Raw genomic sequence first — 27,259 nt, forward strand, 5'->3', positions numbered from 1 at the left:
ATCTTTTCTAATATCTTATCCTATCTTTACTTATTTCGTCCATTGGACTCATTCCCGGTTCCAAAAGTTAGTTTCGAACCCACGACTTGCTCTCCACCATCCATCTGGCTGCCGTCCGCAGTGTCTCCATTGGTGACCTTTCTAGCACCATCCAAAAAAGGTTTCCGAGGTTACAATGTTTAAGGTAGAAAAGAAGAATTTTTCTTCTTTTTTGATGACAATGTTTCTGATTTCTGACAATATCTAGATGTCATATGTAACAAGGTTATATTTACATCTGCACCTCATGCAATAACATGGAAATTGGAAAAAATCTTTTAAAGCACCATATATATATATATATATATATATATATATATATATATATATATATATATATATATATATTGTTTGTATAGTGTATGATTGTTTATTTTGAGTTCAAACTTAGTTTATTGAGCCAATAAAAAAATTATAACTTATCTGTTATCAAAAGTAAAATAATCCTTATATTACCTGTGTTCGATGGATTCAAAAGATTTTCTAGTTGTCTTTTTTAGGGATAGAGAAGAAAGGATAATAATACAAATATATTATATTACAAAGATTTACATTTCTTTATTTTATATGAACGAATAAAACAATTATTAAATTCTGTCGTTATCTTATCAATCAGCATACAAGAAAATAAATCAAATTATTATGATAATAAGTTTATAAAGCTACATACATTTATATTACGTGAAAAACCAATTTTACTTAAAATTTTCTTTACTTGAAAAAAAGAAACCACAAAACTTTAAACTTTTGATTAGCCTAACAAAACCTCAGTTCTTAAATTTGAATGCTAATGACCATGATGTCGAAACGATCCTTCACAGATATAAAATTCAATTGTACAAACACTTACAGTTTATTTTCTTCTTGAGTTGTATGTTGGAAAATACCCAGAAAAGTCCAGTCTCCTCAAAGATGTGATCTCCCCTCTTTGGCACCTCGGCTCCTTCTTTACGTCTCTGCAAACCTCCTTCAGACTACACAAAAAACACCTGATTCACTTCTCCAAACTCCGCTACTTATTTATGACACCAGGACCTCCTTTTGTCAACTTGATGCCGTAAGAATACTTTCACATATACTTTATAAAATGCCCACGGTAGATACAAGGACCTCTTTTAATCTACTTGTTATCTCCTTCAAACTATTCACTTCTTTTCGTTACGCCGGTATCCAAACTCATGAACCACACCCTATCTTGAGACACACGACTGTTTCCTTTCGATGACCAAAATATGACTAACTTCTCCTCTCTCATCATCGACTCCCAAATTCCCATTTAAAAACGACCGTCCAATCAAAAAGCTTAAATTGTGTTTACTATGATTTTGGAAAAGCCTAATTTCGGTTTCAGAGAAAACTAAATAGCTTACTTTAAAATTGGTTTTTTTTCAATACATCATTTATACATATTTCAAAAGATTAGAATATGGTCATTTAATACTCGACTCTACAAACAATGAAAAGATTAAGTTACAGGTAAAATGTCTTCTAATTCTAAACAAAGGTTTTTTGATAGTTTTGTTTGCAACGGAAAAAAGGTCGTTTGCCAAACAAATTTCTATTCTTATCTACACTAAATCTTATCTTAAATTAATATATACATTTTGTTTATAATGATTTCTTGAAATTTTATTTCGATGGATATTTTTATTTATTTTTCTTTGTTTGGGAAAGAAGAAACATAACAAATCCCCGCCTTTGCATGTGATAAAAATTACTGAATTATTTAGGGATTTTTCTCTATGCAAAAACAATAAAGAATAGTCTTCCAACATTTTTTTAATTTCTTCTTTCACCTGTTGTCGATATTTATATGGGATCGGGTACGTCTTCGATTGAAAGTTTCCCAAGTTTTTAACCTCAAAAGACTGTTGGTGCTTTTTTGCCACTCTGTTTTCCTCATTTATTAAAGTTTCGTGTTCTTTTAACATCAGACTCACCTCATTTTCTTTTTCTTCTCCACATATCAATTTTCTTTTTTTTTCCTCAATTTCTTTACACATATTTATTTTGTATTCTGCCTCCTCCATTTCGCATACTTCTTCAAATACCACTGTTTCAATTGTACCTTTTTCGTCTTCTTTTGTTAATCTTTCTTCTTTTTCTTCTTCTGGGCTCATCTCTTCTTTTGAGGAAACCCACTTTTCACTTTCTTTTGCCAATCTCCTCTTTCTTCTCTGTCCTCGTTTCATTGCCAAATTCATTTCCACCGTTTGTTCTTTGTCTAAATCATTTTTTCGTTTCTCATTTTCCTTTTCCATTTCCTTACTGTCCTGTTCTTCTTCTTTTTCCTCTGTGATTTTCATCGTGTTATTTTTGAAATCTATCACCACATGTTTTTCTGCCAATTCATCCACTCCTACGATCATATCATGCGACATGTTTGGCATCACAACACATTGTAGTGCATAAAATTTCTTATCCAATCGTACTTTTATTCGTATTCCTTCATTTATCGTTGCCAAAGTCCGTTTATTTGCGCCCACTAAATTTACCTTGGGAATTTTCTAAATCAATTTCGTTAAATTAACTTCCTCTATTAGTTTTCTGTTGATCAGTGTAATTTCCGATCCAGTATCAATCATAATTTTAATCGGTGTCTCGTTGATAAAACCATCTACAAATTTCAGATTTGCTCCACTTGTTTTGTCCTTATTTTCTGCCAATTTAATAAATTCCCTCGGGTGACAAAAAATTCCTGTTTGTTTCTTTGTCTTTAGTGAGCGCCTTCGTGAAAAGATGCTTGCTGTTCTTGTTCGGTTCTACTTCTGTCGCTTTGTCTCTCATCCTCATATTCCTCTATGTGTGTGTTGTTGACCGCTCTTCTATTTTCTCTTGGTCTCTCGGACCCGTATCGGTTTCCGCGATTTTCCGGTTCATTCGTTCTATTATTATTTCGGTTTTCCTGATATGTGCGAGTGTTGTTTCTATTCTGGTTCTCTCGATATCTGTTTTCGTTCCATTGCCGATTTCTTTGTTCATAATTTACTCTTCCGTTGTCTCTACTTTCGTTTTCCCTCCTCGGGACAAATTCTCTTCTTGTGTACTCTCTGCTAAAGTTTTGTCCTCTATCTCTATAGTCTTGATTTTCTCGTTGTCTATAATTTTCTTGCGTTCTCCTTATTTTTCTTTCTCTTAATTTTGCTTCTCGTATTTGTAAGAATTGACATAAACTGTCAATATCTTTGTAGTTTTGTAGAGTTATGTGATCTTCTAAGGTATCTTCAAAATGTCTGGCTATTAGTTCCACTAGCTGTTCGGACGAATAGTTGTAATGTAAGTGTCTTGCATTGTTGTATAGTTGTAGGGCATATGTTTTTTCTGGTATACCTATACTGTCCTGGTATCTCCCATTTTGTAATTCCTTGTTTATCTCTATCTGTTGTATTTTCCCCCAGAAATAATTCAGAAATTTTTGTTCAAATGTTTGCCAATTTTGCAATTCTTCTTCTTTGCTATCAAACCATAAACTTGCCTCATCTTTAAGATGGTTCCTTATCGTTTCCTTTGCTGTTTCGAAATTACCGATATGTCGTACTTTCTTTTTTAAATTGTTAATGAAAATTACTGGGTGTAATTTTTTTACGTCCCCGCCAAACTGTATTTTTACCTCGCTTGTTCCATGGACGATAATTTCTTTTCTCTCTGCTCCTCTTAGTTCAATTTCTGCAATATGTTTTTCATTTTGCTTTAATCTCCTTTCTACTTCTTTCCTGTCTTCTTGTAGCTCCATTTCAAATTTTTCTTCTAACTGATCTAATTTCTTTTTCTGGACAGTCTTAATATCTTTCATTTTAGTTTCTATTTCTTCTCTTTGCATCTCTAGTTTCCTCTCTGTTTCTTCTCTGATTTTTTCTAAACAGACTTTTACATCATTTTCATATTTGTCCAAACGCTTTTCCATTTTCCTATCATTTTCTTCTAATTTTTGTTCATAGTTTTTCAGACGCTGCTCTATATTCCTGTTATTTAGTTCTATTGCTTGTCTTATTTCCCGTTGGTTTTTATCCATTTTTTGTGACTGGAGTTGCATTAGTTGTAATATTTTATCTATTCCTGATGGTTCTTTTCTCGCCTCGACTATTGTAACATTTCCTTCATTATCCGATCCTTCTTCCAAAATTGTTTCATCTTCTATCTTATCCTCTTTCCTTTCTTGCGTTTTGCTTTGACTCCTTGTGGTCGACATGTTAGTTAGATTATTTATCCCCGCCAAATATGAAGCTTTGAAATTTGTGCAATAATATCCCCGCCAAATATAAAATTCGAGTAATTTTGCAAAGACGATAACTTTTCCTCTTATCCCAAATGCAATAAATTCAAATAAATGCACTAAAATTTTAAAACTTTTGTCAGTTGTAAAAATCAATCAAATATCATAAATTATAGCATGTAAAAATTTGTACCTAGAGAAATTTGAAATGTAATGTCATAAAAGCAAATATTATAAACTTTAACCATCGGCAAATACATTTTCAATCAATCTGCTTTCTTTCTCTATCCGTTTAAATTTTAACTAGAAATACTTTCTACGCCTTACACGTTGGGGGCCATTTGTTATGATTGTTTATTTTGAGTTCAAACTTAGTTTATTGAGCCAATAAAAAAATTATAACTTATCTGTTATCAAAAGTAAAATAATCCTTATATTACCTGTGTTCGATGGATTCAAAAGATTTTCTAGTTGTCTTTTATCGGGGTAGAGAAGAAAGGATAATAATACAAATATACTATATTACAAAGATTTACATTTCTTTATTTTATATGAACGAATAAAACAATTATTAAATTCTGTCGTTATCTTATCAATCAACATACAAGAAAATAAATCAAATTATTATGATAATAAGATTATAAAGCTACATACATTTATATTACGTGAAAAACCAATTTTACTTAAAATTTTCTTTACTTGAAAAAAAGAAACCACAAAACTTTAAACTTTTGATTAGCCTAACAAAACCTCAGTTCTTAAATTTGAATGCTAATGACCATGATGTCGAAACGATCCTTCACAGATATAAAATTCAATTGTACAAACACTTACAGTTTATTTTCTTCTTGAGTTGTATGTTGGAAAATACCCAGAAAAGTCCAGTCTCCTCAAAGATGTGATCTCCCCTCTTTGGCACCTCGGCTCCTTCTTTACGTCTCTGCAAACCTCCTTCAGACTACACAAAAAACACCTGATTCACTTCTCCAAACTCCGCTACTTATTTATGACACCAGGACCTCCTTTTGTCAACTTGATGCCGTAAGAATACTTTCACATATACTTTATAAAATGCCCACGGTAGATACAAGGACCTCTTTTAATCTACTTGTTATCTCCTTCAAACTATTCACTTCTTTTCGTTACGCCGGTATCCAAACTCATGAACCACACCCTATCTTGAGACACACGACTGTTTCCTTTCGATGACCAAAATATGACTAACTTCTCCTCTCTCATCATCGACTCCCAAATTCCCATTTAAAAACGACCGTCCAATCAAAAAGCTTAAATTGTGTTTACTATGATTTTGGAAAAGCCTAATTTCGGTTTCAGAGAAAACTAAATAGCTTACTTTAAAATTGGTTTTTTTTCAATACATCATTTATACATATTTCAAAAGATTAGAGTATGGTCATTTAATACTCGACTCTACAAACAATGAAAAGATTAACTTACAGGTAAAATGTCTTCTCATTCTAAACAAAGGTTTTTTGATAGTTTTGTTTGCAACGGAAAAAAGGTCGTTTGCCAAACAAATTTCTATTCTTATCTACACTAAATCTTATCTTAAATTAATATATACATTTTGTTTATAATGATTTCTTGAAATTTTATTTCGATGGATATTTTTATTTATTTTTCTTTGTTTGGGAAAGAAGAAACATAACAATATATATATATATATATATATATATATATATATATATATATATATATATATATATATATATATATATATATATATATATATATTTTATATTTTTAAATTTTAACATGCATTTTATTAAATGTACAGTTTCATCAACAATAATTTTATTTTAGTATTCAATTTTATTTATGTGTATTATCTTTTAATTTCTGTAAGTATTGTAAATCTAAGTGTACGTTAGTGTTTTGAAATGTTTGTTTTTTACAGTTACTCCCGATGAAGCCATCAAATAAATGGCGAAATATTGAGCTTTAGAAAAACAAAGATTTTTTATTTAATATAGACCACATACCCGATATTTCCAACATATTTATAAATTGTTTTTTGGTCGAAATAATCACGTTAAATATATATAAATATATATATATATATATATATATATATATAAATATATATATATATATATATATATATATATATATATATATATATATATATATATATGGTGCTTTAAAAGATTTTTTCCAATTTCCATGTTATTGCATGAGGTGCAGATGTAAATATAACCTTGTTACATATGACATCTAGATATTGACAGAAATCAGAAACATTGTCATCAAAAAAGAAGAAAAATTCTTCTTTTCTACCTTAAACATTGTAACCTCAGAAACCTTTTTTGGATGGTGCTAGAAAGGTCACCAATGGAGACACTGCGGACGGCAGCCAGATGGATGGTGGAGAGCAAGTCGTGGGTTCGAAACTAACTTTTGGAACCGGGAATGAGTCCAATGGACGAAATAAGTAAAGATAGGATAAGATATTAGAAAAGATACAGAAATAAACAAAAAGATAGATGGGTAAAATTACCAAATATACGATAAGATAGAAACAGGGCGCCACTTAATTTTTTTTTTGGGTTTAAGGAGGAAATTAAGAAACCTTAGAAAAGAAAAGAGATAAAAAAAGATATTTTGGATCTGAGACCAAATCCAAGGAAAGATACCAACAGTTAATTATTAAATAAATTTGGTCAACACACTATATAAACAAATAATAAACATATTAGGTGGACTCCGTCCATCTACTTACCTACGAAACTTAATCGACTTGATCTTTCTACTGGTCAAAGATATAGTAAAGCAAATATTCAGAGTTATGGTTATATCAGGAAACTTGTGAGGAGTCGACGAATAAAATACATACATAAAACAAAAACAATATATTCAACAACACAATGATGTCGGTAGCTGAATGTACATACAAGTAATAAAAATACACCATCAATTATGAAATGGTGGTGTACACATAAAAATAAGCAGTAATATGAATAATAAGTACATTTACAAATACAATATAATAATGCACAGGTTCAATTATCAGCGAAGAGAGCCTGATAGTGAATAAGAAAAAATATTCAACCAATAGTTGATTAAAGAAGCTCTCTTTGCTGTTTAATGGGTATATCTCGAGACACTGGGTTAAAAATGTATAACAATTATAGCAAATAACAAAAATTAATCAAATCTAAATTTACAAGAATACAAAAAGGTTACCGCTATAAAAATTTAACCAAACCGCACTTGGTTAAGTTGATTATCTATCTCGCACTGTTATTTAATGATTGAGAACTCAATGTTCGTAATTATTATTTATTGAAATTTCTTAGTAGCTGATGGAAAGTTCGTAAGAAAATATTGAATGTTTTTTAAATTGACTGCAAAAATCAGTAGTTACTCTCAACTACAGGTGAAGACATGGATGAACTTACATTCGCCCAGATGATTGAAAAAAATATGATACCATACCATATTATTTGCCCATATAAGTGGAGATACTAAGATTATAGTAACTTACAGTAATTCCTGATGACTGCTGCACTAATTCACTGAAATTAATTTACTTGATTATAATACTTTACTTGTATCAAGCACTGAAGTTAATTAAAATTAAAGGTACTCTATACCAATATTTAATCTAATATGATATTAGATCAAAAAACTTAAATATACAAGTGTATACACAGTTACGAAAGAAAATGCACAGAGAAGGTAACACAGAGACGATAATGAGCTAAGCGCCCCACGAGAAGTAGGGCTTTTCTCAACGAGTGCCCATCTAGAAGTAAATTGGTTCCTCTAAAATTTTACCAAACTACCCAACAAAAAGGTGGGGAAAATGACAATCAGCCTGTATCTGTTTCTAAGAAGACAAAAAGATTCTAACGAACATCGAAACTTCCAGGTAAATACAGTACTAATAACTTTTTTTTTGGAGGTGAGAATCTTCAAAAGACCGTCAGAATAGGGGTCGGATTCAGTCCGACTCGCTACACCGCATGCTGAGCCCGCCTACCGACTAAACTCACCCCATCTTTCTCCAGCCGACGGGTCTGGAACCGCTCTTAGCGAGCATGTCTGACCAGTCTACCTTACGCATAGCTCCCCCTAACACCCCTAGCGTGAATTCCGTGGATTGGTCAGCCTCACGGACGCCCCCCCCCCGCTCAGGCCCAACCTCTCCAACCCAAGATGGAACCAACCTTAAGACGTCAGTCGGCAGTTACGAGTAACTCCACTCGTTGATACCTTCATCTATTCACTCTTTTTCATCCACCCATTCATCTATACTTAGTCTCGTTGAACTCCAGTCATTGCTTACTTTCATCTAGACACACCTACTCATCCACCCATTCATTCTAACATTTAGATGGGGTAGTCTGTGTAGGTCGGATGTAAAAGGTCCTTCCTCGCTGACTGTCCCCAGACGAAACATGACATACAGGAAAAAATAGACTGACAAAAAAAGGAGATGATAAGAAAGAGCAAAGATATGATTAGAGAAGGGAGAAAGAAGAGGAAGGATGAAATGAAAGATAGGAAAGAAGCCAAAGAAAGAAGAAAGAAAAGATAGAGAACATTAACAGGAAAAGGAAATTGAAAATAAAATTGTTCAGCAAACAATAATGTATAAATAAAATCAAATCAAGAATAAAACAACGATAAAGTAAATAGATATATAAAACTATGATAAAATAAATAAATAAGTAAAACCGTGTAAAAATAAAATAGGATAAATTAAATTAGACAGTCAGTGTGGTTTGGGTGTATAGGGTCCTCCACTCACTGGCTGTCTTTTACGACACAAGACACGTTAAAAAATAAATATACCCAGCTGCAGCTCGGTACGCCCCACGTGATATGCGGGGCATACGAACACGACATGCTGCGCGTCATCGACCACCTCGCACTCAGGACATAGATCGTTCTCGGTTTTCCCTATACGATGGGTGTATTTCCTGAACGATCCATGCCCTGTCAAGAACTGTGTGTTTCGCGTTGATGTCACCGGCGATCAGCAGTTCTTTTTCGTTCGTGGCGGCGCTCATTATTTCGTCTACAATTACTTTGTATCTTATCATAGGGATATTTGGGGACACGTAGCATGCCAGGAGGCTGAAATCCCTTAATTTGATGAGGATATGTTTTCCTTCCCTAACAATACTTCGCACCCCCAAACCCCTATTTCTAAAGAGTACCGCCACGTTTTTCCCGTTATCCTGGACCCAACCATCGGTAGACGTTATCTTTTGTTTGGTTCCGGGATGATGAGCAGGTCTGTTTCTAGCTTGCAGGCTTTTACGTGGACAAGATCGTGCGCTCGGCGGGCTCTGCCCACGTTAACCTGCAATATCCGTATACCAGGTTGATCTTTGAGGGCCACTTTGGTTCAGTTCCCAGAGGTCATTTCTGCATCGGATTCGCGTTTTTTGAGAACGTTAAAAACCATCAAAACTAAAATAAATAAATAAATTATTATAAATAAAATAAATAAATACGGTATATGCCACTTTGTCTTTACATATACTTTTTCTTCCCATTTACTGTCGCATATACTCATAAATGTTTTTTCCCTTTTCCCATGTTTAACGCCCTTTTGATTTTTTCTTGATCTTGTTTCTGCTTCTCCTGCTCCTCTTTTAGTTTACAATGGTCACATTTTAAGTCGTATTGGGTTTTTTCGGTTATCCTATTATCCACCCTTTTGTTGTTTGTGGATTTTATAATCCCTATCAATTTTTTTAAATCGGTGTCCACCTCCAGCTTTTTTCCCTGTTCGCTAAATTTGTTAAATATTTCTTCAAGTTTTGTATTTAATTCCTCCAATTTCCTGTTTATTTTTTCTTGTTTTGTTTCATTTGGAAACCTTATGCTCTTCTCCAGCCTTTCTCTCTTGAGGTCATTTATCCTCTCCATGCTTTCGGCTTTTCTTTTCTTTATGTTTATTGTCTCCCCCTCCTCTTCTTCGTCAAACAGGAGAGTGGCCAGCACACTCCCCTCGATATTCTGCCATGCATCTTTAATTTTTTCAACTTCCTCCTGTGGTTGTTCTTTCCCTATCTCTTCCTCATCGTTCTCACTATTTCTGTAATTTCGTCTCCTACTAATGTCGACTGCTTTGCAACAGTCGATCTATTCAGTTTTTGTTGTTGCTTGTGTCTTATGACGAGTTCCCTCTCAAAACTATTCATTATCTCTCCTGCTAATTCTGTTTTCAAGTCGTCATGCCACTGTTCCTCCCTACTCTTTTTTCAATTACCTTTGCATTGTCCATATTGTCTTGCCGATGGTCGTCATTCTTCACCCCCGTCTGTTTTAAATTTTTTCTATTACTCATAAATGGTCCCACGAGCAGGGACGTGCTATACGTCTGGCGTGGCAGTGCGCCCTTGCCGCGCTAAGGCTTCGATACTTCGAGAGGTCGCCAGGTATCTCGAAGGGATCGTTTGTGATGCTTTAACCCTCGCATCTCTCATATCTTTGGCACGATGCCTTCCATCGTGATAGGGGGGATTTTTTATCTCAGTTTACTCCTCTAGGCTTTTTTCACGGTTGCCTCCGGACGCAGTGGCAGTCTGTTTGAGCAGTCTGCTTGGAGTTTCCACATAACTGCTGCCTCCCCTGTTACGTGGGAATTGGAACATAATGTGTGATGGAAAAGGTGACGGGTAGAGGTATATATATATATATATATATATATATATATATATATATATATACATATTATATATACATATATATATATATATATACATATTATATATACATATATATATATATATATATATATATATATATATATATATATATGTGTGTGTGTGTACCCCGGAGGTAAAGGACACTATGTCCATTTTTATCGAAATTTAGATTATTGCACTTTTGAATATAACTTTTCTGGCTCTACACATAGGTAAACCATACTATGTCCCGAGACAATTTTACGGCAAGTTACCGACTTTTTAATAAACACCAAGTCCACTTCCAGTCAGAGGTAAACAACACCATGTGGACTTGGTGTTGTTTACCTCTACTATATGTGTGCACCGTCATTTACCATCCGGACATAGTGTTATGTACCCTTGTACACTTCCCGTCATACTAAAATGGTACACTTTTTTTCCCAATGTAAACCAGTGTTCAAACCAGATATAAGAGAGACTCTCTTACATATCTCTGGTTCAGACTGGAGACAATGATTCGTGAAACAATTCAATGTTGCCATCACAGATAACGGAATTGCACTAAGTCTAAATAAAAAAAATAACGTTCAAAAATGTGTTTAGATAAATATTATTTTTATTATTAACAACAAAAAACGGTATCTAATAAATTTAATAACCAGAGAGACGGTTGAGTTAATGTCGAAAATGTTTGAAGAATTTTTAATAATGGAGATATGACAAAATACTATTATTTCAGCAGTTTCGAATTATAATACATATATTTAAATTCCAGACTTGTTCACTGTAAAAGTTATTCATTTTGTATTAATTTCAAATTAAATTTTTAATTTTTCCAGTGTGTTTTATTTATTCTAGTATGCCACAACTCAATACAGTTTTGTGCTACACTTTACGAGAAACGAATGACAGCTCTCGATTTGAAATTAAACATAATAATTTAAAGTCATGACTAAATTTTTTATTTTTTAACATTATTTTTGAATTGTGTGTGTGTGTTTGTTTTATTGGCACTGGTTTTGACAACCAACTGGCCAGTCAATTTGTTTTGAGTTCTCTCTTTACACAAGATATTGTAAGTATTTAAATTTAAAACTATTGTATTGACAGTTAAAACTTGGAATGTTCTAAACTTACTTACTAGTTTACTCTGATTTTGCTGTTTTATTTTTTGTATCTTTTTTTTTATTTTTTTTTTGTTTTTTTTTACTTTTTTTTTTACTTTTTTTTTTATTTTGTTTTATTTATTTTTTTTTTATTACTACGCTAAGACATAAACCCGATTCGACACCTCGGAGGTTTAGATCTTCTTAGTAACTTTTTTTTTATTTTGTTCTCCATTTTTTTTATTCTTTATTTTTTTTTATTGTCAGAGCTTTAATTTTAAGCAATTAATATGACCATATAAAATTTTATATACATCTAGATTCTTTGACTCTAAAAGATGTGTTAGATTAGAAGGTAATTGAACATTAACTTGAACTAGCTTGGTAAAAAAATTTGATATTTCAATAAAATGTAAAGGACATTCTAACAGCATATGTTGTAGATCAGCTAGCTCCCCACATATACATTCATTATTATTTGCCAGTCCTATTTTTCTTTTGTATACTGGAGTCATACAATGATTGCTTCTTATTCTACAAATAGTGTTGATGAAGCCTCTGTTGGAATCTTGTTTAAATCATACTTGACGGAAATTGTGGGTTGGATTCTTTTATAAAATTTGCCCTTGTCTGAATTGTTATAGTGTCCCTGCCATTTTGTGCGTTTAAGAGACCTGATTACAGATATTAAATCACCCATAGGAAGTTGATAGGTTTGCAGAGTGGATTCTTTCATTGTTGCTTTTTTAGCTATATCATCTACTATTTCGTTGTTTTTTATACCAATATGTGCTTTTATCCAGCACAATATGATATTTTTGCCCAATTTCAAAGCTTCACTGTTCAGTGCTATGATGTCACTGATGATATAATTTTCTTCAAAATTATGTAAATTATGTTTCAGTTTATGTACAATGCTTTGGCAGTCTGTAAATATAACATAGTTTAGTTCTTTTTGATTCATACATATTTTGTAGGCTTCTTTGACTGCTACGAGTTCAGCTGTGAAAGTTGTCATTTTGTCGGGTAATCTGTTGTTTATCTTTATACTTTTTTGGGGGTATAATATAGCATATCCAACTTTGCCGTCCATTTTTGAACCATCTGTATATAATTTTTGATAACTCCCCCAATGATGTTGTACATACTGAAGGTGATCTATTTTAGTAAGAAAATCTGTGGCAAGAATATTACTTAAATGGCAGTTAAATGGAGATAAATAATCTTCATAGTTTAATTTTCGAGACGAGGTTTGTTCCATTTGGTGTATGTCGTCAATGTAACTAAAAACGTTGAGAAAACTTTCCACAACTAAAAGCTGCTTCTTTTTTTTCCCAGTAATGATGAGTTGGGTATGTAGTGGTTAGTTGTCCAATTTTATTCAACAACAGTTTATTGTTAACTGCCACTTTAACTATAAAATTCTCACTTAAGAATTCTCTGCGTAATGACAGTGGAGGTTCATTAAGCTCACATTCCATGACCAATATGGGAGTACTACGAAGATAACCAGTGCTTAACCTAAGTGCTTTATTTTTTATACTTTCGATTTTTTGGAGTACAGTGTTTGATGCTGAGCCATAAAATATAGATCCGTAATCTACGATCGATCTCATTAAATTTCTGTATAGTAATATTGAGATGTTTGGGTCAGCTCCCCAGTTACAGTCTTGATGATATTCATTGCGTTTTCCGTTCTTCGCAATATATAATTTGTGTGTTCTTTCCAATTTAATTTTGAGTCTAAGAATACGCCAAGAAATTTTATTGAAGTTTTATAATGAATTTTATAATTATCAAATTGTAGGTGGTTTGGAGGAGAATATCGTTTTCTGGTAAAAGTAACAATGGTTGATTTACTCTCCGAGATTGTTAAATTCTTATCCGTCGCCCATTTTTTATAATATTCAATCCTGATTTAAGGTACTCATTACATTTATCTATTGATTTATTTTCTACATAGATTGCAACATCATCAGCATACTGTAAGATTTTTATATGTTGAGGAAGTTTATTTTCTAAATCTGCAGTATACAGAATATACAATAGAGGACTCAAGATGCTACCTTGTGGTACTCCCAAAGATGTGTACCGTGTGTTAGACTTATCTCCATTTAATCTAACGTGTACTGATCGATTAACATACAAATTAATGATATTCCATGTTACAATTTCAGGTATTTCTATTTCCAACATTTTCGCATATAGAATGTGGAGATTAACATTGTCATAAGCCCCTTTTATATCTAAAAACAAAGCACTAACTGCTTTCTTATAAGTAAAGGAACCATAAATGTCTATCAATAAGTGACTCAGGCTTTCTTGTGTGGATTTACCTTTTCTAAAACCAAACTGAGTTTTTGGTAATAGGTCGTTCTTTTCTAACCAAAATTCCAGACGGTTTTTAATAAGTCTCATGATATATGGGGTCTAGAAGTAAATAAAAAGAAAACCGAATACCTGTGCATTGGAGCAGAACAAAAAGATCTCATATTAGACGATAACACTACGATAAAGCACTGCTGTGACTACAAATACCTAGGTATCACTATTTCACAAGATGGAACATTAGACAAAGCCATAAGAGAGAGAAATACGTCAGGGAGAAAAGCCATCACAATGTTAAACGCCATTTTATGGGACCAATCCATCAGCAAAGAAAATAAAAAGAGGATATATGAGACTATAGTAAAAAGTATCACTTTATACAGCTGTGAGGTATGGCCACTGAAAGAAAGAACACTGTCAACGCTGAAAGCGACGGAAATGGATTTTTGGAGAAGAGCCGCAGGAAGATCTAGAAGAGAAAGGATTACCAACGAACGCATTAGAGAAATAATGGGAATCAAACGAACAATCACAGATGACCTAACAACAAAACAACTTATCTGGTTCGGACACTTACAAAGAATGGACGAACAACGAATGCCAAAAGAAATACTAAAGTGGCAACCAGAAGGAAAGAGAAAACGAGGTAGACCGAGAAAAAGTTGGAGCGAAGGAATAAATAAAGAACTAAGAGAGAGGGCCATAGAAGAAGATCTATGGAACAACCGGTCTAAGTGGCGATTGGAAGTCGGAAAACGGCGGAGAACGTTATAAACCGACAAGTAGTAGTAGTAGTTTTAATAAGTCTCTCATATGTTTTAAGTATACATGAAGCCAGTCCTATTGGACGGTAAGAATCACAATTATTTAACGATTTTCCGGGTTTTAAGATCGGGAGAATAGTATAAACGTGCCAATCGTCAGGAATCTTTATGCGGCGTGACCAAATTTCATTGTATATATTCAGAAGCTCAGTCTTACCAATTTTTGAAAGATTTGATAGCATCGAGTAATGGATTTCATCAGCACCTGGTGCTGAATTTGAATTTTTCTTTAACGAAAAGTAAAGTTCAGTGCAAGAAAATGGTTTGGTTAAGAAGCGGATTTGTTCTGGATAGTCGTATTGCGCATTCACTTGTAGGTCAGGAATTACTAATTCTGCAGACAATGGAGTGATATTTTGGTGGAACTCTTCTACCCATGAAGCTTCCGATAGTATTATAGGGACTTTGTTCTTAGTTTTTCTATTTTTTAGTCTATTAACTTTTTATTAATAGACCGACCTATTTAAGGACTTGACATAATCTCTCCAGCTATTTCTTTTAGCTTGTTTAGTGATATTCTTCACGTGGGCATTATCTTTTTTATACTTAAGTAGGTTTTCTTGGTTTGGATGGTCTTTGAATATACAAAAACTTTCCCGTCTTCTTCTGACTGCTTCCTCACATTCTAAATCCCACCAGTATTTTCCTCTGGAAGTTGGTTTTTTTATTTTAAATTTGGGGATGCAGTAGGATGCAGTTGTATTTATATTGTGCAAAAATTTTTCATATGAATTTATATCTTCAGATTGAGAGAAGATATCTTCCGAAAATTGTTCATATAATTTCCAGTCGGCTTTCTTTAAATTCCACTTTTGTGAATACGGGTTATATATATTATATGAGTTGGTTGGTCCTCTAATTCGACCCTTATAGGTGCATGGTCTAAACCGAATAGGTCTTGAAGTGTTTTCCAAGTGATCAGATGACTTAAGTCAGGAGTACAAATGGTCAGATCTATTGCCGATTTCGAAAAGTTCCTAAAGAAAGTAGGAGAGCCATCATTTTTGTATATCAAATTGTTATCATCTATACAGTCCATTAAGATTTTGCCTTTTATATCTGTATGATTGTCCAAGCCTCAGGCAATGTGATGAGCATTGAAGTCGCCTCCTATTATGAACGGTCTCTCTATAGATGTTATGAAATTGTTCCACTGTTGTAACGATAACTTTTCTCCTGGGGGAACATACATCGATATAAATGTGACAGTGAATGATTTAAACTTAATTTTAATGGCTACTGTATTTATGTTTAATAATTTGACTTTCATGGTGACTTCCTCATAATACAGATTTGAGTTTATTAAAATTGCCGAGCCACCACCGACAGTTGCTGAAAAGCCGTCGTCTCTGACAATATTATATCCGTGAAAGTTAATATACTTTTCTGGTTTAAATCTAGTTTCTGATAATAATGCGATATCAACTTTCTGGTCTTCTAGTAGGTGGAGAAGATTTTCTCTATTAGAGTTAGCCGATCTACAATTCCATTGACAAATTACCAAACTATTCATTATTATATGAGAGAGAACTTAAAACTGTTTGAATTAAATTTATTAAAACTGATTTTTCTGGGATTTCAAAATTTTTGTGATTCATATTAGAAAGAATACTTATATATAATATTTGATATTAGTTCTGTTAATTCTTTAGGAGATTCATGTATTTTGGATCCTTGTTCTGGATTAAATGTAGATTGATAAGAAGATGAATTGAAAATGCCGCCAGGTCTGGTGGAGATAGGGTTTAACTTTATTATTTTTTGATGTTCTATTGCTATTGGGTCTTGCGAGGAAGGGAGGGGTCGTTTGGATTTTGGATGTTTTATTATTGTATATCTGTTTGAAACTGTAGGGTGGGCGAGCTGATTGGGGAGTGAAGGGGATGTGGACAATTGAGAAGAGGAATATGAAAACGATGGAGCGTTCATAATTGGAATTTAATGTGAATTTATTGAGGAATTATTAGCTGTTATCGATGCATAGGTTACTTTAGGAAATAATTTAAGCGTCTCTTTGAAAGACAAGCTGTTTTCAGACATGTAATGTTTTATTTTTTTTTTGGCGGTCGAATTCTGGACATATCTCCCATTCATTAGTGAAGTGTTCACCTTCACAGGAGAGACATTTTTTATTAAAGGATGATAAAGAACAAGAATCGGAAGGGTGAGACTCATGACATTTAAGACATCTAGGGTTGCTTTTACATTGCTTACTCATGTGTCCATGCCTATAACAGTTGTAGCAAATAATTACTTTTTGTTGGCATTTTTCTACATTATGTAAAACATGGTTAATTACGATATATTTTGGTATACTTTGACATTTGAATGATACAATTACCGATTTTGTAGGTTTAAAAACTACTTTATCATCTGTTACTATTTTTCTCTTTATTCTTTTCACTTAATCCACCGAGAATTTACAATGGTGATCAAATTCTTTTATTTTATCTTTAAGATATTTTTCCGATATATCTGATTCTATATCCCTAACTACACCTAATTTAAATAATTGAAATTTCGGAATATATGCAATTAGATTTTTTTGAATAAGCAATTTAGAAGTAATTACCAAGGTATTTGCACTAGCATAGTTTTTAAATGTTATTCTAATCCGGTTGCGTCCAATTGAATCAATTTTTTTAATATAATTATCAATTTCTGGGTGTACGGTAAATAATATTTCACCTATCTTAACTGCATTTAATTTGCCTGTAAAATTTTTATCATTGTTTTCAATAAAAATGTGAAATAGCCCTAAATCAGTTTTATCATATAAATATACAGGTCTGCTTTTTTCTGGCTCACTAGAAGTTAATGAGTTAATTTGTTTATCGGTTTTTAAATGATTAATATTATTATGACTACTTATCGAGTTTTCTAGCTGATGGGATGAAAATCCATGGGAACCATAACTGCAATCATCCATCGCATCCTGATCCCTTGGCATTTTATCGGGGGGCTCGCCCCCGTTAGAAGACTCCATAAATGGAGCCTTCGACGACTAAACTAGTACTAATGTATATATATTAAACTATAGTAATAGAATGTAACTGTGTTTAGGACTTCCTAAATCATAAAAATTCGCAGAGAACTTTAAAATGCGTAATTTAACTTGAGTTTATATGTAAAACTATCTGAAATTAAACTTTAAAATGCAGAGAACTTTTAAGTTCGTATTTACACTTTGATGTTTATTTGACAGATGATTTTTGAATTAAAATATTTTCATAAATTATAATAAAGCACGATTCAAGTCCTTCTTTTAGCTGGTTTGATATAATATATTCGTTATAAGAAAGAAGTGGACGAAAATGATAATTTGTTTGGAGATGAAAATTCGGATATTGATAAAATCTATGAGCCTCTAAGTGGTGAAAGCTCAGAATCGGACGACATTGATATGAGACGTATAAGTAAACCAGCGTAAATAAAGGTAAAAGAGAAAGCTATTATTACCCCTACGATTAGCGATTAGTGGGGCAATAAAGCAAATCTTCTTTAGGACGATTTATCCCTAAGCAGTGATGAAGGCAATTTCAATGAACATTATGAAGTTATTTTAGAAGAAGAGAAAAGTGTTAAAAGAAAGGTAAAAAATATAACTAAGTGCAAACAAAAAGGTAAAAAACGTGTAGTAAATGAACAAAATTGGGCCTGTAATGTTCGCAAACGAAAAATAGCTGGTGGGAAAGAGTATCTCAGTAAAAGAGGCAAAGACATGCCTGCAAAAATGTTAAAGCCTCCTTGCATGTGTCGCATGAAATGCTCTGAAAGATTGCCAGAATACGAAAGACAAAAAATTTTCAACTCATACTGGACTGAGACAAACGTTTCAGATCTTAAAAAGCAATTTATCTTCTTATGTATCGACATCCAACCTACTCTTCGATCAAGAAAAAAAGATCTAAATTCTACCAAATCTAAAAATAATACACTACACTACCATTTTACAGTAAACAATCAGCTATGGAAGGTTTGCAAGGTTATGTTTGTAAACACACTTTGTATATCTAATTTAGTAGTAGTAAATATGTTGAAAAAAATTGAGCCAGGAGGTTTAATAAACGCTGATCAAAGAGGTAGACACACGCCAATCAATAAAACTCCTATCGAAACCATAAATAGTATACATCAACATATTAAATCATTACCAAAATACGATAGTCATTATTCCAGAGAAAGGAGTAAGAAAGATTATCTGGGAACAGAACTTGCAATAGAAAAGATGTATCAACTGTACATTGATGAATGCAATGAAAGACATGTAGATCCAAAGCTCAGAGCAAAAAAGTGGTTGTACGCAGATATTTTTAATAAAGACTTCAAGTTGTCGTTTAAACCGCCCGAAAGAGACATTTGCGATACATGCAGTACATTCACCGCTCAATTAAAAAATAATTTTACTGCAGATGAACTAACCAGTGTATAGGCTGATCATGATGCTCACCTAAAACTCGGTATAACTTAAAACAATTGGACTTTATAATAGCTAAAGAGTCACCAAAATACAAAGTACTATCTGGTGATTTGCAAAAATGTTTGCCTTCACCACTAACAAACAATTGTGTTAGTTTCTACAAAAGGAAGCTTTGGACATTAAATTTTACATTACATGATGCCAGTGATTCTTCTGTACAATGTATAATGTGGGACGAATCGAAAGGGGCCCGAGGTGCAAATGAAATTCTCGTCAATTTTGAAATGGGTTGACAATACAATTCCAGGTAGTCAAGTAGAGGACATCACTCTTTGGACCGATAACTGCTATGGACAAAATAAAAATATAAATATTATAATGTGCTATTTTTGGATACTGCAAATAAAGACGATCACTCAAAAGTTTTTACTGAAAGGGCACACACATATGGAAGCAGACACTGTTCATGCTTTAATCGAAAGAAAAAGAAAGAAACTCTCCAATTTGGCCATTTTAACACCATGGGACTGGCAACAACTAGTTAGGCAAACAACAGGTAAATACACAGTGCACAATAAGGAACTTGCAGATTTCAAAAACTTCAAAACGCTGTTCGATAAGAAATTGTCATCTAATCCCCCTTTTGTAAGTAGAAAAAAAAATGTTAATAAAGACCCTGTTCTACTGTCAACATGTGTTTTCCTACAAGTCCAACAAGAACACATTGGAAAGTTCTTTTATAAGACCGATTTCAATAATCAAAATATGTATGAAGTGGACTTCATGAGGTATCGAAGACAGCAAGTAACGTTTCCAGCCCAATTAAATCAAGTCTCAGTAATCCCATTACCAATCACAAAACAAAAGTACAATGACTTAATTGCACTACTGCCTTTTGTTCCGTCAGTTTGTAATGCGTTTTATCAAAATTTAACACATAGCGATGTAGTCACAAACGATTACCCACAAGAAGATGAAGATGATATGGAGCATCTTTAACAATTTTGAAACTTGTCGTCTACAATTTTACTTAATTATTATAACATTATAATATTTACCTTTAATAAAATAATAGGATGGCTGTTTTCGAAAAGACCTTAACATGCAAAGCCACATTATTTAAAAAAGTTGTTAGAGGTAAACAACACTATGTCCAACTACACATTTTTAAAAAAATTTTAAATAATGAACGGTAAACCTCAGGTATATAACACTTCATGGAATGAAAAACGATTATACACACCACAATAATAATATATTAATCTTGGTTAAATATAAGAAACATTGGAGTATTTACTGATTACAAATTTAAAAAATTTTAAAACTGCTCTCCTGAAAAAGTGAGAAAATGGACATAGTGTCCTTTACCTCCGAGGTACCGATATATATATATATATATATATATATATATATATATATATATATATATATATATATATATATACTGTTATGCTTGTAAAATTAAAAATAATATTGGTTTGCTCTTAATATATTTCAAATTATAAAATATAATAATTCAAAATATTTCAACTGATAAACTATAAAAGATATTTCGAAGAAATGAAAGTCCATTATCTTTGGATTACCTATAGTAAAAAAATTTAAAGATATGCATAAATTATTTTCTTTGTAAAATATATTCGAGTGACGGAGCTTAAGTGAAATGAACAATACGACCGGGTTTTCCAAATGGACTTGTACAGTGAATAAGACAATAGACTAGAATTTAGAAGTTATATTTCTCCGTTAGTTCTTAAGAATTTGTAGAAACCGATTAGCATGTTAAATAGGCATGTTGGAATATCTAGGACATGTAATGAGAAATCAAGAAAGTTACGGCCTTCTACAGCTGATTCTCCAAGGGAAAGTAAATGGTAAGAGAGGACCGGGAAGAAGACGCATTTCCTGGCTTCAAAATTTACGAAAGTGGTATAACACGACTACTACTGAACTGTTCCGCGCTGCAATAAACAAAGTAAAGATAGCCGTGATGATCGCCAACATCCGGAACGGATAGGCACTTTAAGAAGAAGAAGTCTTTGTATGCATAAAAGCACTTATTACCGCTAAGAATCCGTGCTTATATTTGTTGACTGATGGTGTTGTCATTTATTATTAAGCCTAGGTAGGGAAAAGCGGAGGCATATTTGTAGGTATGGTTGTCTACCTTCAGATTCTCATTATTGATTTTGTGCACTCCATATATTTTGTTTTGCTTTCATTTATATATAGACCAAACGTAGCAGCTTCTCGTTTCAGTTCTATAACTTTTTGCTTAATACCCTCTTGTCGCGGCTTATTATGGCAACATCATCCGCATATGCGCATATTTGCATTGATCTTGTATTAATACAGCCGTTTAGATCCAGTTTTCTAACAAGAGCTTCTAAAGTTAGATTAAAAGGCATCACCTGGTCTAACTCCATTTTCAATATCAAAGGCCTACATCATATCTCCATCTATTCTCACCATAGCTTTGGAACCCTCCAGAGTCATTCGTATAAGTTTAATCAACTTATTGGGTATCCCTAATATAGATAGTTGCTTTAACATCTTTTGTCGATCTACTCCATCAAACGCCTGTTTGAAATCGATATACAAGTTGTAAATAGGTATGTTATATTCAACACATTTTTCATGTATACCTCTTTACATATGTATTTGGTCTATAGTTGACCTCTTTGGTCTCAAGCCACATTGGTATTCAACAATCATCTCCTCTGAAAACGATTCCAGGCGGCTGTATATAATTTCTGATAATATCTTTTAGAAGACACTTAATATAAGTTATTAATAATATATTATTAATATTATATTAATATTATATTAATAATATATTAGTAATTAATATATAAGTAAGTAATTAATTAAGAATATACCAAGGCTGGCCTAGATGTTAAACTCATGAAAACAGGTTACCTATCTACAAGTGAAGAAGACATAGAAGATCTACAGATTGATGACAACGTAACAATCAAACGAAACGATAAATTCAAATACTTGGGGTTTATAATAATCACGAAAAAGGCAACAACAGAGGAAGAAATTACACAAAGATTAGGACAAACAAGAACAGCATTCCGACAAATTAACTCAGTATGGTGGGATAGACATGTAAAAATGAAGACAAAAACACAGATTTATAAAACATTAGTGCGAATTATTATGACATATGGGGCTGAAAATTGAATTATAAATAAGAAAAACAGCCTGCGAAGATGCTGCAGAGTAACAAAGAATGAATAGGAAAAGTACTGACGAAATAAAGCAAAGAACATTAATAGAAACAGACATACTAACATATATAGAACAAAAAAGACTAAAGCGGTATTGACATGTAAGAAGAACTATAGACAGCAGATGGATAAAGAGAATAACCGAACGGAGCCCCATAGGAAGAAGGAAAAGAGGACGACCCTGAAGATTCTGGAGGAACGAAGTAGACGACGCCATGAATAAGAGAGGCCTAAACTGGAGAATGGGACAACAGAGAGAGATGGAAACGATTAGGCGAGGGAAGGCAGTGAATACTGTAGAATCTTTGAATATATATATATATATATATATATATATATATATATATATATATATATATATATATATATATGTATATATATATATATATATATATATATATATGTATATATATATATATATATATATATATATATATATATATATATATATATATATATATATATATATATACGACTATACGACACTTAAAACTGTTATGCCCCTATAATTTTTGCAGAGTCGTTTGTCTCCCCCTTTGTACGTAGGAAGTATGATTCCTACTTTCCAATCTTCTGGGATAACTTCTAGTGTCCATATGCGGTAGATTAGTTTATGGATACGCCTTCAGAGCGCATGTCCACCATTCATCAGTTCTGCAGTTATTCCATCTTTGTTTTGTTCTTTTTCTGGGTTTAACAGCTCTTGAAAATACTCCTTCCACCTTTTCATTATTTCCTCTTTCTCGCTGATAATTGCCCCATTTTTGTCTAGAGTATATATAGAATGTGACCTAACATTAAAAGAGATAGAAATCTTAGGAAGATAGCAGTAGATGAAAAGACTAATGGGAAAAGGACAAAAATTGGATATGGTTTCATAGTAATTGAAGGCGTTAAGTGAAAATGAAATAAAAAAACAAGCCGGATAGAAAAAGTAACATACAATACAGAACCAACTTGTTCAAAAAACTAGATGAAGAAAACACAGTGACGGACCGAGAAGCAAAACAGGCACAGAACAGGGACATAAGCAGATCTAAAGATAATAACACAAACGGAAGGAAAAACAAATTGAAGTACAACTTAAACACAGAAAAGAACAAAACAATTTTGAAAATGGCATCATGGAATGTGAGAGGTATAAATGGGAAGGAAATAGAACTGGGGGAAGAAATTAAAGATAAGAACATTGAAATAGTAGCTATAACAGAGACAAAGAAAAAAGGAAAAGGATCAATAATATTAGAAAACGGAATGTTACTAATATACAGTGGAGTGGAAGAAACGAAGAGAGCTCAGGTAGGCGTATTAACAAAGTAAAAAATTGGATATATTACAACGAACGTATACTAAGAGTAGACATAGATATGGATACAGAGGAAACCAATACAAATCTAATCATATGCTATGGATCAGATGAAGACGCAACAAAAAACGAAAAGAATGAGTTCTGGTACAAATTACAAGAAGTGATAAATGATTGTACAGAGAAAATTTTGATCACAGGAGACATGAACAGTAGAGTGGGGAAAGAAGCAGAAAAATGGAACAACGTCATCGGACCTTATGGGGAGAAAAAAATAAACAAAAATGGAAAATTACTACCCGAATTCTGTCTAGACAATAACCTGGTGATTATGAACACACACTTCCAACATAAAAGGATACACAAGATCACAAGAGAAGTCAAATCAAGAGACAAACAATCAATTATAGACTATTCTATAGTGCAAAAAACAGAGAAGAACTGAATAAGAGACGTAAGGGTAAAAAGGAGTTATGAAATTGGTAGTGACCACTATGTACTAGAAACCACATTCAAAAGCAAAAGAAAAGAAATGGGAACATAAACAGAAAACACAAAAAAATAATAAAAATTTATAAACTAAGGGAAGAAACAACAACATAAGATACTCAAAAGAGCTAGAGAAAGAGATGGACAATGAACATGAAATAACAGAAACAATAGAAGAAGAATGGGAAAAATTTAAAAATGCGATGATAAAAACAGCTAAATCAATATGTGGAACTACAAGAAATAAAAACAAAGGGAAGCGAACATCTTGGTGGAACGATGAAGTAAAAAGAGAAATAAAAGAAAAGAAGAAATTATGGAAATAATACATACAAGACAAAACACAACAAAAGTATGAAAATTATAAGAGACAAAGAACAAAAGTTAAAGAGATAGTTAAGAAAGATAAAAAGAAAAGTTGGGAAAAATTCGGGGAAAAAATGGAAGAAAACAGCACAGAAAACATAAAATTATTTTATAGAACACTGAAAAACCTAAGAAGCAACAAAGAAACGAAACTAAAACAAATAATGAACAAGGAAGGAACAATAATAAACGACGATAAGGCAATAATGGAAAGATGGAAGGAACATTTCCAGCTGATACTGAATGGAAAGAAAGCGAATACAATGGAGAAGGAACGCCACAACAAGAGAGTATCCGTGAGAAACACGGAAAATCCAGAAACTATAGAAAAAGAAGAACTGGAAGAAGCAATAAGAAAGATAAAGATTGGAAAAGCACCAGGATGCGATGAAGTAGCAACAGAAATGATGAAATATATAGGAGTAAAAGCAAAAGAAAAATTGTTATACATATATAATCTAATATGGAAGAGAAAAGTAATACCCAGAGAATGGACAAATGCAGTAATTATACCTATATACAAGAAAAGAAATACAAAAGACTGTAAGAACTATAGAGGTATATCACTACTATGTGTAGCAGCACAAGTATACGAAACCATAATAGAAAGGAAAATCAGAAAAGAAATAGAACATAAATTAGAGGACGCACAAAGTGGATTCAGGAAAGGACACAACACACAAGTCCGTATATTCACTATGCAACAAGTAATAGAAAAAGCCTTAAAGAAAAATAGAGAAATATATCTGAGCTTTATACACATGGAAAAAGCATTCGACTCAGTCAAAAAAAAAAGATATGGGAAAGCCTAAAGAAGAAGCAAGTAAGTGAAGAACTGATAGAAGCAACAAAGAGTATATACATTAAAACAACAAATACAGTAAGAATGTTAAATATACAGTCAGAACCATTTGAAACAACTCAAGGAGTTAGACAAGGGAAAAGTCTCAGCCCAGTGCTATTCATAAATGTAATAGATGAGATAGTGAAAGAATGTAAGAAAACATTAAAAAAATACTGCATCGGTTGTAACAGAATGCAAATCATTAACGCTGAGATGTGGATATTTGCAGACGACATAGTATTAATTGCGGAAACTGTAGAAAAACTGAAATACAACTTAGAGAAATGGAACCTAAAAGCAAGCAAATACAACTTAAACGTAAACAAAGAGAAGACTCAGAGAATGAAAATATCAAGGAAACAAGGGACGGAAGATCAAATAGAAGTAATGATAGACCAACAAAAAATAATACAGAAAAATTCATACAAATACTTAGGAACAGTAATCAACAACAAAAGAGACATCGAGGACAATCTTAACAACAGAATGGAAAACACAGGAAAACTATTCCAAGCACTAAATAGAGAATTCCTTAACAACAAAGAAATATCAACAAAGACCAAGATGACAATATACAAAACAATATATAGACCTACAGTGACATATGGAGCAGAATATTGGATATTAAACAAAAGACATCGGAGCAGAATTCAGGCAGCAGAGATGAAATACCTCAGAAGAACGATCGGAGTAAAAAGAACTGATAGAATCAGAAATGAAGAAATATGAGAAAGACTCAAAATCAAACCGAAACTCGACTCAATCAAGGAGAAAAAATTGGCATGGTTCGGACATCTAACCCGCATGGACAATAATAGACAAGTAAAAAGAGTGTTGGACGCCAAACCAATAGGGAAGAACAGAAGAGGAAGACCCATTAAAGAATGGAACAGTGACATCTCGCAGATACTGCAGAGTAAGGGTAAGACTTGGCAGGAAGCAACACAGATGGCATCCAATAGAAAGAAATGGAGAAAGTTTGTTAAGAGCTAGGACACCTCAGAAGACTGTAAATTATTGTAATTTAATGAATTGTATTATAAACGGCCCAACACCGAAAGGTACAAATGGGTCTACTGGTTAAGTAAAGTAAAGTAAGTAGTGCGAAGTATGGGGCTGAAAATTGGATCATAAACAAGAAAAACAGCAGTAAGATAGTAGCGACAGAGATGGAATGCCTGCGAAGACGCTGCAGAGTAACAAGAATGGATAGGAGAAGTAATGACGAAATAAAGCAAAGAACATCAATAGAAACAGACATACTAACATACATATATAGAACAAAAAAGGCTAAAGTGGTATGGACACGTAAGAAGAACTAGCGACAGCAGATGGATAAAGAGAATAACCGAATGGAGCCCCATAGGAAGAAGAAAAAGAGGACGACCCCGAAAATCCTGGAGGAACGAAGTAGACGACG

At 32.8% G+C, this 27,259-nt stretch overlaps 1 protein-coding gene across 1 annotated transcript in view; it reads left to right on the forward strand.

Moving 5' to 3' along the window:
- Positions 1 to 27,259, forward strand: part of LOC140443422 (uncharacterized) — a 183,830-nt gene that overhangs the window by 56,242 nt on the left and 100,329 nt on the right. The window lies entirely within an intron of this gene.

Source organism: Diabrotica undecimpunctata, chromosome 6 (genome assembly GCF_040954645.1).
Source record: "Diabrotica undecimpunctata isolate CICGRU chromosome 6, icDiaUnde3, whole genome shotgun sequence".
Classification (NCBI taxonomy): domain Eukaryota; kingdom Metazoa; phylum Arthropoda; class Insecta; order Coleoptera; family Chrysomelidae; genus Diabrotica; species Diabrotica undecimpunctata.